General features: G+C 37.3%; 1 protein-coding gene across 4 annotated transcripts in view; it reads right to left on the minus strand.

Moving 5' to 3' along the window:
- The window catches only part of LOC106052591 (serine/threonine-protein kinase SIK2-like), a 59,067-nt gene that overhangs the window by 39,810 nt on the left and 4,118 nt on the right, over positions 1–15,139 (minus strand). The gene's annotated exons all lie outside the window — the stretch shown is intronic.

Consider the following 15,139-nt stretch of genomic DNA (forward strand, 5'->3'; position numbering starts at 1 on the left):
GTTTGATTTTTGAGTTTTTGGCACATCGGCACAATTTAGGCCATGTCGTGCCCGTAATCCTTCAAGGATTACTCTCCTTTACAAGAGCTAAATTCCATACAGTTAAATCATTAAAAACAAGGTCTATTCACAGTTAAAATAGTAAAGGTTACAAAACAATGCATAGCAATACGGATTTGTTCTTGATTAGACATTATTGTACTTTGTGTACTTTGGAAATAAACATGTACATGAAAATAAATAGGATATAGCACATACTATATCAAAATATTTCATTTCCCCATAATTATTTCTGCAGATGTGTCCAAAGGAAATGTGTACCAGAATTATAGCTGCGAGAATCACTGTAATGATGAAAAAAAGTTCACCCTACCCCCAGAAAGAGGCAACAAAACAGCAACAAAACAGCAACGTCTAAGTTTAAGTTGATTGCTGACAAGCGAGCGGTGTGAGTAGTATTTATGGAGTAGTTACTCACATTACAGCATTAGCCTGACGTCAGAGACTGGAGTCAATAAATCAATGTCAATCTTCTCACCGCCTAGACTAAGCTGCTGGTTGTCCAAGCAAGTACTTACACAACTGACACACGACATGGCCCCGTAATACTAAACTCTACACGGTCTGTGTTCTAAGTACAATCCGTTTCAAGAAACTTGTGTTCAGTTGCCCCTAACTTTGTAAAACACTAATCACGAAACATTCTTTCTACCACCAAAAATCTCACTTGAACATAACTTCGAATCACCTATACGATTATGTGTGTCTTATGTTTCCGTAGGATTAAAAGCGTTATGCATAAAAATGTTGGGTGCCTATCTTCACCAACAAAAATGTCTGCTGTCGGTTTATTTTCGATGCATTTTTTCTTAAAGGGAATCTCCGGTGGTTTTGATAATTTTTGATATAATATGTGTTTGTATGGTGGACAAGAGATTTGCTATTCGCGGACGACGCAGCGATAGTGGCACATTCACACAAGGAGCTTCAGTCACTCTCAGGCTTCAACGGCTTGTAAAGAGTATGGCTTAACCATTAGCACAAAGAAAACTAATGTTATGGGACCACCTGCTACAGCACCACCCTCCATCCTCATAGACGATAACATGCTAGATGCCGTAAATGAATTCTGCTATCTCGAATCTACAATTCAAGATGACCTGTCTTTAGAAGGAGATAAGAAAACGCATAGGGAAGGTCGCATCGACTCCAACCAAGAGTTTGGGAAAACCAGAAGCTCACTAAAGCGACCAAAATGGAGGTCTAAAAGGCATGCGTTTTTAGTACGCTACTGTGCAAGAAAGGGTGAGCAATACTGAGATCCTCGAGCCGACGGGCCTTCTCAGCATCTTTACAGTCCTCAGGCAACGCCACCTGCGCTGGCTACCTACCCAAAGCAAGAGAGAAAACAACTCATTCCACTTGCGCTGCCTCCGAAGGATCTTGAAAATAACATGGCGAAAAACAAAAAGAGTGTGCAATACTGAGATCCTCGAACGAAAGAACCTTCTCAACATCTTCACAGTCCTCAGGCAACGCAACCTGCGCTGGCTCGGGCACGTCCGCCGGATGAAGGACTATCGCATTCCGAAAATCATTCTCTACGGGCAACTTGCATCTGGCTCAAGAAAAACTGATCGCCCCCACCTCCGTTAAGTTGATGTGATAAAACGGGATTTAAAAACAATGAACATTGATACTGACCATTGGGAAAACATAGCCCTAGACCGCACTAGTTGGAGAGAGAGACGGTGAACAAAAAAGCTATGTACAGCGAGAAAACATGGGCCTCAGCGCTTGAAGAAAAGCGTGACATACGAAAAAAGGCCGGCTCCTTTACCACCAAAGCGAAAGCCACATTGACCTGCAATATATGTGGACGGGAGTGTCTCTCTAAAATAGGGCTCCACAGCCACATGAAAGTGTTCGAGACGAACCATAGTCGTTTGACGACTGAAGGAGTCCAACATGTGTTTGAATTTACAGCTAATGAATTTTTTTTTCAATAATAACTTAGTAATTTTTCTACGCATCCAAAGCAGATTTTCACCGGGTCTATGTGACGTCAGACTTGGCCTACATGTGTATGCATATCTGACCAGATTGTCAAAATCAGCTTATTTACTTAATTTTTTGGGGGGTGAGGGGTTAGAGATTAAGTTAAAATTAAACTTTACATCAAAACAGTTATCGTATATCGATTTTTTTTTAAAAGTATGTAAAACTACACCAATGACAGGTAGCCTTATCCCATGGACTATGCCTAACAGTAACAGTAAATATTAAGCGATCGTAACCTTCGTGACCTATTACGAAACTGCCAGAGCGATGCAATTGGCTAGATCTAGAGTGACGTAGACATGTTTTAAAAACAAAATATATTATCCTTTTTTTTTTGGTTGGGGGGGGGGGCAGGATATGAAGAATTTAATGTCTAATTTCTTAAATATAATTATTTTCAAGCATCTAAATAAAAAAAAATGGTATGTTTAATTTAATTTTAAATGTCAATAGCTCAAATTTCCCTTTAATTTTGTTGAAAAATTTCCGGTGAACCTTAGTTGTCCAATTTGGCCGGATAGTTAAAATGGCCGGCTATTCGGCCGGAGCCACTATGCGGTGACCCTAGTTGTCCAACAAGTGCTGACAACTGCAGATTTGTTCTTGATTAGACATTTAGTTTTAGTGAAGTACTTCTATAGAGGCTATTTTTATGTGGTCATAGTCACCCTTTTTTTGTTTTGTTTTCTGACTTTTTAGTCATTGGTATTAGATTGCCAAATTTTCGATTTCGACCTCATTTCTGCTGACATAAATAAATTTCATTTCATTCTGCGGTATGATGACTTCATGTAGTGAAGCCAACTCCTGAATAAATGAAACGTACGCCTTAATTGTTAATTATAGTAAATTCCAATTAGGAAGGGTAACATGAAAAGTTTTAAGTAGCCTACATTTGTTAAACGAGATTTGGATCTATGAAATATTTCCTTGTGCGAATATAGCATATCCACTATACGAATTTTGTGGACAACTGCAGACACTAAACACAACAACATTTTCACACTGTGATCTGCTTATTCCTCGGCGCTCTGCTTATTCAGAAATAGTCACTTGGGGAGAGATTATGCATTATTCATGACATTTCCTTACTTTGGTATATGTCACTGCCTCATTTTAAGTACAGATTAAAGTGAAATACGAGACAAACTGCAAAACTGACTCAAGAGTGCGATTCATTTTGCAGGTGAAACAACTGACACAATATGTAACGTACTGTTCACTTGTACAATGTTTATATACATCTAGTCATGGACAGTAAAAATGTATTGGTGCACAATGACTTGTTTAAACCGTTTAATTTTCACCGAATGGCGCACGAAATATTACTCTTGATGAAACCGGTTTTTTTTTACTCTCATCCACCCATTTCTTTCAAGTCACCATCAGACACAGATAACTGCCTTAACACTCAATAGACTCGCTCGGAAGTATCGCTGATTGGAAAGTAAATCTATAGTTACTACATTGTAATGGGAAGCAGATTTATAATGGATTATACAATGACAAAAGACTTTTATTGTAGTTATCTTACTATGCATCGCTATAAAAAAAAAGGAAGATATTCGTTTTCGCACGGGATACAGTCCGATAGAAGCCTACTTCGCTAGGACCCGAGAGAACCACGATCCCAGATGTCAACACTGTCACATGGAAGGCTAGACAGTCGAATACATCCTCAACGACTGCAGGGTGCTCAGAAACACATTTGAAGATACGACTAGTCTTGTAACCGATAGAATGGTGTATGCGGGATTATGATATGTACGACACAGACAAACCCTATATAACACTGTCAGATATCTGGACTATGCTATAAGGGATTAATCTCAGCACGGAGCCTTAGTACAAATGGAAGATAGATTAGGTTAAATGCCTAAAAAATAAACTATATATAAAGTGTGAGACTTTCAACTAAGACCAAGAGAGCTGTAAAGACTTCACTAGAGTAAAAGTGCTAGTAAGTGTACACTACCTTCTTTTAGCCAATGTGTAATAACTAGCCAAAACCATAACAGTAAAACAGAGAAATGTTATTTATTAACAGCTACTAGAAAAGAAAAACTTATGCAATTTGCGAAATGCAAATGTATGTTACCGGCAAAGTATAAAACCCAGCATTCTATAGAATGACTAGAACAGCTGGAAATTTTTATTTAATGGTGAAATTTAGATTCTAGCTCCATGATTTAAAATATTTCTATTCGCCAGCAATTTGAAGAATTCTGTCAAGTTTTAAAAGCGTTCGTTTTAATTACACTGTGTAAGTGTGGTTGCAATGTGCAACTTTTATTGTGTTACGTAATTTGTTAAAACAGAAGATGTTTCATATTGCGTTGTATGAAAGATGAAAGAAAAAAATGCTATGTGACCAAGTTTAATACGACTAATTAGACGTTCACGTGGCTAGATCAAAGTTGCTCAAACCCTGCATTGTGACGATTGTGGAAAAAAAAAACGAAATAGATCTAGTTAATTATTTTATCACTGAAATTTTTGACAATTCAAGAAAGGGCCAATGGACATAGAGGAAAAGACAATGTAGAAATAGCATATATCCAAATACTAAAACTTCATTTGGCATGACACTGTGTGAGCTTTGTCATGAGAAAAAAAAATTATGTTTAAAAAATTATAAAGTGTTTTTACCTATATATATAATTCTCTTCATGCTTCAACAGTTTGGACAAGAAGAAGTAAAGGAAAGATCACTCTTTTATTTCTGCAAGTCGGACTAGAGTGGGCCCCGCACTTTCATAGGACCCGCGGTAATTCTAGGTGTAAATTATTAAATTAAATCATTTTATAACTTATAACAGATTTCCCGCCGCCTCCTGATTTACCAGGAGCTCCTTTAGCGGCTAACTTTAGCGGCGAAAAAAAAAAAGGGGGGGGGGAAACAAGTAATCTACTCTATGGTCACCCGTAACTAGATAGAAGGGGTGGACTTAACTATTGTGGGGCCCTATGCGAAACAGATTTTGCGGGCCAAGTTTGGGTAGGGATACGGATAATAAGTGAATGTTAAGAGTTTTTATTGCACAAAAAAAATTGTCTTTGCATTTTATTCATTTTTTACTACGTACAGAATTACTTTACGAGCCTTGCGTGTAGTCACACAGAATATCTTAAAATTTCTGTTTCCTACATAAATCACGCTCAATACCAAGAATTACCAAATGTTTCAATCTCTATCTTCTAGAATTGTTGACCTAAAGTAATTCTTCATTAGTTTGAGGCGCGAGGAGCTTCTTTCACCACAATTACGGGTATTGCATAACGTCGTTGTTTTTTTATCGCGCGTAGGATTGGCGTTTTCCATATTGTATGACACGGATTGACACACTAAAATGAAATTTTTTTTGTCTATATATTTCAGGAGATTTTTATTGAGTTTTCAAAAGATTTTAATTATTTCCGGAGATTTCCAGGACTTTTTTTTTTTTTTATATTTTGCAATTTAAGGAGATTTCCAGGAGCTCCTGGTAAATCAGGGGGCGGCGGGAAATCTGTTAGTTATAAAATGGTTTAATTTAATAATTTACACCTAGAATTAGCGCGTGTCCTATGAAAGTGCGGGGCCCACTGCGGTCGCATAGGTTGCAGTGGCCTAAGGCCGGCCCTGAAAATAGCGGCGCATGCTACGCCATGGGTCGACTAATTTATAATTTAAATACTTGCTGCCTACCATTTAGATAACGAAAAGATACAAATAGATTTTTCAGTGAGAGCCATAAGGACTATTGGAAGAAAATGATGGGAATGGAGTAATCAATCTTTGAGTGAATGATAAACTAATTGGGAAAAGTCGCTCGTCTGAGAAAAATATACGATATTACTATTTTCGTTTTACCACCTACGATTTACTGATATGTGTTATAACAAATACATAGGCAAGTCTAGTTCTTAAAGTTGATATTGTCTTTTTTTTTCACTTCTTATTAAAATAGGCATACTTAAAGGATGGAGCTACTAGGTCATGGGGGCTCTAGTAGCGAAACATAGATGGCGCAACGTATAGGTTTGAGAAACAAGACACACGCATCACAGATGATATACGATTATAAAATAGCCAAAATTAATAATAACCTATGTATGTATGTATATATATATGTGTGTGTATATATATATGTTTGTGTGTGTATATATATATACACACAAGGTATTGCGTAAAACTGTTCTTCTCACCCCTTTTTACTAACCTTTTTTAACGTGCTGGCGATAAGCAGAGAACAAAGGGATGATAAAAATATAAATTCTAATCTTGCCAAGGATGGAGATTGGACAACGCCCTGATTGGCATCACATTTCTAGTGTGGGAGAGATCATCAAGGTTTACTGGCACTATAAAACTCACTGGTAGTAAAAAAATGGCGATCCAGAACCATGGGCGCCCGCAGGGGGCTGCACTTGCACCCACCTGGATTCTGAGCAGCCACATTCTAGCCATTTTTTGCCACATCAGATCAATCAAAATCTAATTAACAACTGAACAAGTAGTGCTTCCACTGTTGACTGAAGTACAGTAGTAGTAGACTAGCCTAGGCTTATCAGGAATTGATGGCTGACCATGTAGGCTACGTGCACCCCTCTGAATTCTGAGTAACCAACTTTTAGCCAGTTTTTTTTTTTGAAACCTTCAAATCAATTAATGACTGCTAGAAAGCAACTTAACATGTAGTGCTTTCACTGAAATAAAGTAAATAAAGATAAGCCATTATTGTAATAAACTAGAATAGGCTAATCTGTAGTTCATGTCCGACCATGTGCGTTTTATTATAGGCTTGCAATTCAATATTCTATAGCATGTTAGCCGTGACTATTTATTTTCACTTGCACACTATTATAGTTATTATATTTAGGCCAAGAATATGACAAAAGTTGTTTTTTTTTCTTTGAGGACAAATTTTTGCTAGCTATCTTTCGATTTGATATATGCGAAAGTTTCTTTAAACAAGATTGAGGAGTGCATTTATCTTGGTAAATGTACTTACTTCTTGCAGAGTTGCGAATAAAATAGGTTAAACACGTCCACCAGTTTACGATAGAAGAGATATAAGGATATAAGAAAGTTCTTCCCATGTCATCTAAGTCAAAACCTTGATTTGTATCGACGAGCACTGGCAACAGCATGAATTAACGGCGTTTTCTTGGTATTTCGGTAATGAAAATGCAGATATCTCTGTCACTGTATTGATGTGTTTGAGCGTTGGATTTGTTGATGGCGATTGTATTCGAGAAGAATTCATTGGTTTTGTCCCTGTTGTTGAGAGGCGCATTGCCTGTGTCTAACGTCATTGTCAGCGAATACATTAAGTACAGTCTAGAAATGGACAAACTGCTCAGACAAGATTACGATGGCTGCCCCCGTGATGGATAGCATTCAGAACTGTGTTCAGGCTAGTATTCTTAAAAAAATATCCAAAAGCAGACTTTGTCCGTTGCGCGTCCCACAGACTTAAACTTGTTATCATTGACCTGAATGACGTTTCAGATATACGTAAAAATGTTGGTATCATCAAGAAGATTATCTATTTCTTCCGTAACAGTCTTAAGCGAGAGCATTGGTGCTAAATTAACCTTTTTTGTGTGAGACACGATGAAAAGAGAAAAACGAATTAATTCGCGCTTTAAGTCACAACTTTGAGAAAATCTTTGACTGTTTTGAAATAACTATTGAAAAAACTATATAATAACCAGACAATCTGCATCTGTGTAATCAGTGCCTTCTTCTCGTGTGTTTCTGATTGGCCTTTTAATGTCTTCAATTATTCACTCATTCTTGAACCAGTTTCCGTGATGTTGCAGGCTTAGCACAAACGGCCGCTCAACAGCACATCAGCAGTCACATAATGACATAATATAAAACCAACTTGACCATGCCGAGGAACACTTCAAGAATGGCATCCTGAGTAAGGTGACACTGCTGGCAGACAAACTTGGTAATGTGTTGGTGCTGCCGAGACTTTGCAGTCGACAGATACACCGAGCAAATACCACATGTTTGCATTTTGGGATTATTACAGAACACGACTTTACATTGCGTATCTTTATTCGTTAGTTTCTTCATTAACGTCTCGCTCTTCAAGCAATAATGTTATGAATATAATGATAACAGGGTCGAAAACCATGTCTGCTTAGAATGGCTTTAATACAATGAATGACTACACAACACATATTTCGTGAACACATTCTTACAAACGAGTTACAAGCACATGTAAACATAAGAACGACAACCGATACAGCATATAATATTTATAACATTCACCCCCAGTTCAAATCAAATATCATAATAAAGTCAAGTAACAAAGTAAAATGAAGATAGTAAAATAAACAAAAGTCATTTTGGAAACTATTATTGACAAATTGAATGTCAACTTAAGAGTTCTAGTAAGCTAGTGAGCTTTTACACTTTGTAATTGGGCCTAGTTCTTAATCTAAGATCATTTTAGATCGTATCCTAACAGTCTCACTTTAGTAGTGCTAATTTCACTTTTTGTTTCATTAAAAGTGATTCCATACTTTTGAGCACTATTAAGAAAGCGCTGTAGGTTTCGGTCGTGTGATTCGGAGTCCACACCTCAAATGGTCACATTGTCCACATAGGCGTCTAGTAGAGTGAACCGGTTGATGGTTTGACTGTAGTCTATAACCATTCTTTTCTTATGTCTGTCATTTGTTGTGACTAAAACTTTTGCACGCCAGGGAGACTTAGATGGTTCAATAGTCTCATCCTTTATCAGTTGTTGAATTTCCTTCTCTATAAACTTTCTATCTGGAATTGAGTATCTGCTAGACTTTATAGCCACTGGGGTACAGTTTGGTGACAGATTACTAAATAGGCTAGGAGCCTCTATCCTCGCTGGCTGGAGAGTACTCAGGCACAACGATGGTTTCTGACCATTGAAAGGAATAAACAGATTTTGGTGTAAACTTATAAAGTCAAGTCCAAGAATGACGTCGGAGCACAAGTTGTCTAGTAGAGAAAATTTAACTCCTTCGTATAGTTCATTTTTGAGTCGTATGTTAGCGTAGATGTGTCCTTGAGTGATTCGAGATAGATGGGTGGAAGCCATAAAGATTCTGTTGCCTGAGAAACATGTCGGCCATTTGTGCTTCTTAGCAATGTGCGTCGAAATATAGCTTTCACAGCTCCCAGTGTCTACTAGGGCTTTCAATTGCACGTTGTTGATGAAAATGGGTATCGTAGATTTGTTTAAACTCAAAGGCTGCACAGTAGCGATAGCTGACACTGTTGAAGATTTCGATTTGCATCTTTGAAAATAACCCTTATTGAAGCACTGATTGCATTTCGCTTCCCTTGCAGAGCATTGAGAGCGGGGATGCTTAACCCTGCCGCAAAAGAAACACTTCCTAGCTAATGCATTTACTTCATGTATGTGTGAATTGCTTGCACACTGAGGAATCGTTATTTTTGGCAAGGGTGTGGTCAACGAATTGGTGAGAGTAATTGCCGCGCAATTAGTTTCCGGATCTGATGATTCGTATTATAATGAGAGCTGATAAGCATGTTCTAGTAAGCGAGCCTCGAAGGCGTCCTTTAAAGTCAAAACAGTCTTTTCAAGAAGACGTTTTCGAATGCTGTTGGACACTAGTCCATTGATAAACGAATCTCTAATCTTCTCGGTGTTGTTCAGCAGTCACCGCTTTAAGTTGCAATATTTGGATAGAATTCTTAATTTCTGCATGTAGGCGTCTATCGTTTGACTTGCTCTTGTTTGCAAGTAGCTTACCTGTGCCTAGCAAACACCTCATTCTTTGGTTGAATGTAGATGCTGTTTAGAGTCTGGATTGCTTCATCAAATGTCTATCAAGTATCATTTGGTAAACAGCAGGAGAGATATAGTTTATCAGTAGTTTCTTAGTATCAAGATTATCTACTGATACTACTGATACAAATTTTTTAAAAGTTTCATACCAGTGCTGCCAATGCTCTGCTGCTTGAGGTGCTGTGGGCTCGATGTCAAACTTCTCTGGCCGAAATATCCTATCCATTTCGAAATTCTTACAACTTCACAGTTTTGATTCAGTGTATTAAATTGTTATGAACATAATGATAACAGAGTCGAAAACCATGTCCGCTTACAATGACTTTAATACATTGAATGACTACACAACCCACATTTCGTGAACACATTCTTACAGACAAGTTACAAGCACATGTAAACATAAGAACGACAACCGATACAGCATATAATTTTCATAACAAATATTAATGCTCAGTTCAACTTGTTTTGTCTACATCCTAAAACGATTCAAGAATTGCAACGTGCAGAACAATATCAGAACTGCCGGATAAGCGTTTATCTTATCTTTTCTTATATAATACTGACGTTACTTCAAAAGAAGATTATTACGTCCTACGCGTCATACATATTAACCAATGACTTAAATTCTGCCAAGTCACTGGGTTTTCCTGGCTGGCTCAGGCTACCCATTTAATGCTCTTATATAGCACTAGGGAAGAAGGAGCATTTGTACAAATTTGTCCTAGCCTATGGAACGAGGAAAGTGTCTTTATCCTTGTGTCTTTCTGAATATTTTATAAATTTATTAGATTTTGTTTTTGTATTTGAAGATTATGGTTCAGTGTTTTATTATAATAGCTACTTATGAGTTTTCTCTCCTGAAGGCTTTCTAAATTTAGTGATTTTACTAAAGGTGTTACTCTAGTCCAATGTGAATATTCGTAAGTTATGATACTCACTGCTGTATTTTGTGTCTGTACCAATTTCTTAATGTTTTCTTAAGTTGAGGGGCCCCAAACAGAGAATGCATATTCTGTTATTGGCCTAACCAATATTCATCGCCGGCTTGTCCATCGCGACGAGATGCAATTCAGTAGTAAAGTTATTCACAGTTTTGGCAGCGTTTGCATTTTTTGTTTGATCGACCGTTAGGATATACGGGCCGCACGGATAAACAGTAAATAGTTTTTTCACGTTAGTTGTTTTTTTTTTATTTCATAAAACATGTATTTACAGTGAACTTAATATAACATAGGTATTGGGTGCGGGGCGAGGGGGCACCAATTGTTCTTTTTAATATTCTCTGTAGGATATCAACAAGTACAAGTTCTATCAAAAATTAGAATCATGAATCCCAAAAGTAATCCAGGAGATGCACAAATGCTCCATAGGAAGTCACTTAGGCATTAAACAGGAAGTGAAGTTAGGATCTATTGAGACAAAGGTTATATTGGTGTCTTTACAAAGAAGACTGTGTTGGGACTTATGTACTATCCCGCCCGAACTTCGCGATGCCATTATCATATCCTTGTACAAAAAAGCGACACATCAGATTGCTCCAATTACCGTGGGACTACCTTACTGAAAAATCCTTGCCAGAATGCTCCTTGACAGAGTGACCAACTCTACAATAGGCCATGTGCTATCTGAAAGTCGTGTGAATTTCGGACTGGAAGAGGCACACCGTAGGCTATATGATTTTCGTCTTGCGTCAAATGGAGGGAGCAGAACTTGGAATTGTATGCTGCCTTCATCGATCTCACCAAAGCATTTGACACAATGAGTCGGCGATGGTTTGTGGAGGATTTTTATCTTGGCTCGGATTCCCTCCAACATTCATCGTTATTCTAAAGCATCTTCATGAGAATCAAAAAAGGGAGAAACTCGTGGCACAAGGCCAAATGACATAGTGAGACACATGGTATTTGTAACAGGAAACGACTATTGTTGGAACTCTGCTCCAAAATTGCATGTACTTGATAAATGATTACATACTGGTGAGACAATGCGGTGTTACTTAAATAATGCACACCAGAGTTATGCCAAGTGCCGACTGTTATACATCCTTGTTCCTACTCAACATTTCTAAAAGGCTCCAAAGAAAAAAAAAGATATCTTAGAACATGGAAGCTACGCCCGTTGATTTGTTAGCAGGTTTTATATTGTTTATTATGGCAGCAATATCCACTCCTTTTCTTTTTTAAATGTCAAAAAATGGGCCACATTTTCAAGATCCCCTGATATACTTTTTAGCAAGTTTGTTACAATAAAATAAAACGTTTCGCTCTCTTTCCTTCTTCCTCCGTTTCTTTCTCTAGAAACCCCATGTGTGTCTTTCGTTTTTATACCTGTGCATCGTAATTTCTCCGACATAGGCTTATGACTTTATAGAATAAAAGTCAATAATGCGTGCAATAAGTTACTAAATTAGGACTATCATTCATAAAAATAATAGATCTAAATACATTTAACATATAGATGTATTTACGATCTTTTGTTTTCAGCATAACAGCAAAAAGTAAGAGAAAATAACTGAAAAAGCAATATATAATCTAGAAAGTGTATTTGGTAAAAAGTAACTGTATTGCTGTATTGGACTTATATGTGAGTGTGTGTCAGTATAATGTGTATTTGCTTATCTAAAATTTAAATTGTCCTAATCTTGCCCCTTTTTTATTTATTGAGTGAGTGATAGAGTAATAGAGCGTTTGAGTGATTTAAAATATTTTTATATACGCATTATCTCTCTCTCTCTATATATATATATATATATGTATATATATACAGGTCCTTGGGTGAGTTATGACACTGATCCATTCCTATGTTCCATCATAAACACATTTTTCGTGCAAGTACATAAATACTGTGAGTGCTTATCATATCCTAACACAGTACCATTATAATTATAAAATACATTAAGTAATGAAATGAAACAGAAGAAAAAAAGGAGGCGGAAGCTGCAACGGGTGCTGGAGATACTGGGGCAGGTGTAAGTCTGGAGAGGCAGCTAAGATCATCATCATTACCAAATTCCATTGAGTGAGGGCTTAAGAGGTTCAAATCTCTTGCAAAAGCCCTTGACAGAAACCCTGCAGTTATGCGTAGTGCATCTATGTCACCAAACAGGTAGAGAATTTGGTCCCCAGACCTGTGCAGATGAAGGTTAGCAAGTCTGGGGCAAATAAAAAGGACATGAGACAGTTTCCTCTTCCTTCCCACTGTGAGTCAAAGTTTGGCCTGGGACATAAAACATGAGCCAACGGGATGTTTGCCCATCCTGCACTGTGCTATAATATCTTGCCCAGGATTATCATGTGCTGATTTTTTTGTCCAAGCACTCAAACCAGAGCATTATGGAAACCCATAGCCTGTTCTATATATGGTGTTAGCCCTTTCTGTTGGACCAATTAGTCTGCAATGATGTTGCCAGTCTTGGTACCCATTGTATAGTCAATATAGGCACTTGACATTTTTAAAACTTTTTTTGGCAAATCAGCACAATTAAGGCCCAAAATCCCACAAGGGTTACTTTCCCTTTATAGCTCAAGTGCTAAACGTTATGAAACTAAGTTATTAAAAACAAGGTCCATTCACAATTCAAATAGTAAAAAAAAATATTAGGTCATGGTCCATGACAATCTGTGTTGCCCTCAAATGTCCCTTGCAGAGTCAAGCTCAATGATTTTTAAGGATTCATAGATCGCCATGACCTGTGCATCGAAAATGCAAACAATACAACATGATTCAAAGATTTTAACTGCGTTAGAGCAAAAAAAAACTCAATGTAGGCTCCTTACTCCTTAGTATGCTCTTCCAGAGTCTCTTGATACCAACCCATGCAGTATATGCAAAACATAGCACTAGGCTTGAAGCCATTGATGGTCTCCATTGCTAATATTCGAAGGTCAGTAGATGAATGCTTTAGCTTAGTGACATTTGGGCCCATGGGGCGACACCAAGGGGGAAGACAGAGAAACATTGAATATTTTGTCTGTTGGTGGAGAGGCGCTGGCAGCAAGTCTGGCAGGCAATCCATGACACCTCTGGTAACCTTAGTGTACCTATCCATGTTGTGATGCTCTGACTGAAACCTTGAAAACCCTTCTTCTATCAGGGCAAGACTTCCTGCCCTGCTTTGTAAATCTCTTGAACTCTAGGGTTGGTATGTCTTTAATATCTGCTTCTGAGAACAACCAATGTTTGTCGCTGTTTCCCTTTTTTATTCCCAGTAAACCCTGAAACTCAACTTCTCAATTCAATTTTTTTATAAACCCTGAAACCAAAATACACTAACTTCGAAAACCCAGAGATGAAATGAAAGTCAAACTTTTGCAAGAAAAAAGTGAATGGTACAACTTGCTTAAAGTTTAATTTGTATTATATATTTGATTTATTCTTTCTTTCTAATCAAAGGGAGCAATGAATTTTAATCCCTATTAATTAAAAAAAATGGAAAGGGGGTGGGTGTGTATAAAGTTTACTTTTCAAAAATGGCAGCATTTCACAAAACTAAAACACACAGATCTATATGACCCCATAGTAAAATGTAATTAGTGGGCATTTTAATGTATAGAGTTTAGGTGTATTTACTGATGAAGCTTAACTCTTTCTCTCCATAACTATTTTTCTTGTTCCAATAGTATTATTCGTTGTGCTCATTTGTATTTCACTATCCTTTTATAATTAAACTTCCAATAACTTGTTTTGTTTATCAGCAGAAAATGTTAAATTTGGTATTGAATTATAGGAAAAAGCTTGCTCTTTTTATGCAACACAAATTAAAGTTTATAAATCCAAAAATCAATTTTGCTTAATGGGAGTCGAATCAACGTCGATAAAAAAAACAAACTATACGTGAACTGCAAATAAACACTACATCTATAGAACAAGTAAAGGCATATAAATATCTAGGCATTATCATCAACAACAAGCTTTCATGGGAAGACCACCTTGGAACTCTGACAAAGAAAACAGCCCAGCGACTCTTTTTTCTATACAAACTCAACAGTTTTAAATTAAATAAGAAGATCCTTGAGACATTTTACGGCGCAACTGTACAAAATCTGCTAACATACGGAATAAGTTGTTGGCAAGGCAACGCCTCATCTAAACTGTTGCAACGTCTAGAAAATATCATTAAAAAAGCATCAAAAATTACACTCACAACATTACCACATTTAAAGGAACTTTTTGAACAAACGTGCCTAAGAAAAATCGAAAAAATCTTGGAAGACAACGGCCACCCGCTCCATCAGAACTACGCCAGGTCGTCGCGAAGTGGGCGACTGCTGTCAATCAAAACAAGAACG

Source organism: Biomphalaria glabrata, chromosome 14, assembly GCF_947242115.1.
Source record: "Biomphalaria glabrata chromosome 14, xgBioGlab47.1, whole genome shotgun sequence".
NCBI classification, from domain to species: domain Eukaryota; kingdom Metazoa; phylum Mollusca; class Gastropoda; family Planorbidae; genus Biomphalaria; species Biomphalaria glabrata.